At 35.1% G+C, this 2,509-nt stretch overlaps 1 pseudogene; it reads right to left on the reverse strand.

Annotated features, from left to right (window-relative positions):
- Positions 1 to 729: 729 nt before the first annotated feature.
- LOC149883329 (zinc finger MYM-type protein 1-like) lies at positions 730 to 2,196 on the reverse strand (annotated as a pseudogene).
- Positions 2,197 to 2,509: the final 313 nt, after the last annotated feature.

A 2,509-nucleotide genomic window follows, 5' to 3' on the forward strand; every position in this document is an offset into this window, starting at 1 on the left:
TATTACCTACCACCCCAAACCCTTTTTCCACCGCACGAAGAGAAAAATCAAGAGACGATTTTTGCCGAGTAATGGAGCTATGTGAGGAAGCTAATTCTAAATAAAATAAGATGTGGTTTATAAAAATATAATCACCTAAAACCATTAATTAATATTTTACACTGCAACGAAGAAAAAATGAAAAAGACGACAACGCCCAAAAGCATTATAACCAATATAAAAAGAAAAGAGTAAGTCAGAGGAGTGAATCAGGGTTGATCAGTGAAGTTGGAAGTCAAAGTGGAATGAGAGTCAGTCAGTGGTCAGGCAGGAGTTAGTTAAGAGATACGAAAGGAGGAGATACAAGACAGAACTTTAAGAATTACGAAGAGAAGAGTCGATACAGAGTTTTAGATTCTATGGAAAATAAGTAGACCGGAGTTTTGGTTTTATAAAAGGAGTTTAGAAGAAATAGTATTTATATAATTTTTAAGTGGAGAGATTTTTGTTAACGATCACGGTAGGGGAAAGGTGCCTATGATGGTATACTTAACTTTAAAGTTTCTCTGAGTCATTAATTGAAAACTTAAAAAATAATTTTTGACATGGGTGTATGGGGAATACATACAATAGCATGCAGACATAGGCGTAGAGATTTAGTTTTCCCGGATGGGGCATAAACTATTTTGTAGGAGTTAAAAATCTATAATAAGAAGCAAAAAGTTTTTTCAATACGCATAAAAATGTAATTTATTTTCTCAAGTAAAATGTGTTCATGCGTATGGAGGCACGCATTATAAACTCATTGATCAAATGATCAAGATCAAAAGTGTAGGCAATATCGCGATGGCAATTTAAAATAGCGAGATGATTCAATTGCTCCTGAGACATTATAGAACGCAAGTAAGTCTTTAGCCTACGAAGACAAGAAAAAGAGCGCTCACACGTACATGAGGAGACAAGCATACATATTAAAATTTTTACCAGTTTGATAAACTCGGGAATCTGAAATTAATTGAGAAAGGACACAATCATGGTCTACAAGCTCTTTTAAAACTGATTCAAAATTAATTAGTTGAATATTCTTGAATTTTGCATGATCCATAAATATGTCGCGATGGTGTTGTAGCCTTCTATAATCTTCAAAGTCATCTTTGTAAAAAGCCTCAACGAATCCAACTTCCAAGCACTGACTAATGAGAAATTTTTCTACATTTGCTAAATTCTCAGTGGTCTCAGTTGGTTTGAAACGGGTCGCAAGTCCCGTTGTAACACTATCCAGAGATGCATAGAAAAGCTGGCGGTAGTGGTCCTCTGGAGTCTATGAGGAGACAGGCATACATATTAAAATTTTTACCAGTTTGATAAACTCGGGAATCAGTGAAATTAATTGAGAAAGGACACCATCATGGTCTACAAGCTCTTTCAAAACTGATTCAAAATTAATTAGTTGAATGAATTTTCAAAATCCTCTAGCCAGTTGATAATGGCGGAATAGTTACTCGTAATAAATATAATGGACGGTTTTATAAGGATCCATCGAGTCTGGCAAGTTTTACAAAATTTACTGGAAGTGGAGTATGGAACTCCACTTCCAGTAAATTTTGTTGTAATTTTACGTTTCTGTGGCATCTCTGGTTTGTCAAGTAAACTACATTCTGCTGCTACAACGGCTGCCTCCCGTAAGACTTTGAAGAGAGTATCACCCAGGGCTTCTTTTAACACCTCCTTAAACGTGTTGATGGTATTTCTTGCTTTGCAAAAATTAAGCTGCATGTCTAAAATAATTTTCAATAAACGTTTAACATTATAATTTGCTTAAAATATTATATTTAAAAAAAGACACTATGAAATAAAACAATATTTACCTTGGAGTGCTGTATTAACATCCTCGATTAGCGTGAAGATCATGCGCAAAATTTCCAATTTGAAAAATGTGTCAAACTTACAAAAAGATTCCAGATAACCCGCTGCTTCTGACTTATTTTTGGCTGAATTATCAGAATGATTTTCAAAATCCTTTAGCCAGTTGATAATGGCGAAATAGTTACTCGTAATAAATATAATGGACGGTTTTATAAGGATCCATCGAGTGTGGCAAAATGGCCGTAGTGTTGTTCCAATTTCTACATCCTCTACATTTCGAAATTTGTTGGAGCATGCCAATCGTTTTGGAGATCCACGGGTAAATACGATGAATGATTGCACTAAATTCATAATATTCCTGATCTCTGTTTGATTTTCAACAGAATCTTGTGCTACCAAGTTGAGATTATGAGCGCGGCAGTGCACGTTAAAAGCCCGCTCTTCTTCTATTCATTAAAGTCTGCAATCCATAGATACTTCCAGACATGTTAGAAGATCCGTCAAAACATTGGCCCCGACAATTTTGAATCAACAGGCTAAATCGACACAAAACGTCCATTAAACAGTTCTTGATGTTATCAGTTTGCTAAAATCCCATTAAAAGCTCCTCAATTTTAAATTTTTCATTAACATGCCGAATGCAGATCGGAACTTGTTCTTTCGT

The sequence above is a fragment of the Hydra viridissima genome, unplaced genomic scaffold (genome assembly GCF_058129835.1).
Source record: "Hydra viridissima isolate aposymbiotic clone 2 unplaced genomic scaffold, HvirCarnegie_v1 scaffold_10, whole genome shotgun sequence".
In the NCBI taxonomy this organism is placed as follows: domain Eukaryota; kingdom Metazoa; phylum Cnidaria; class Hydrozoa; order Anthoathecata; family Hydridae; genus Hydra; species Hydra viridissima.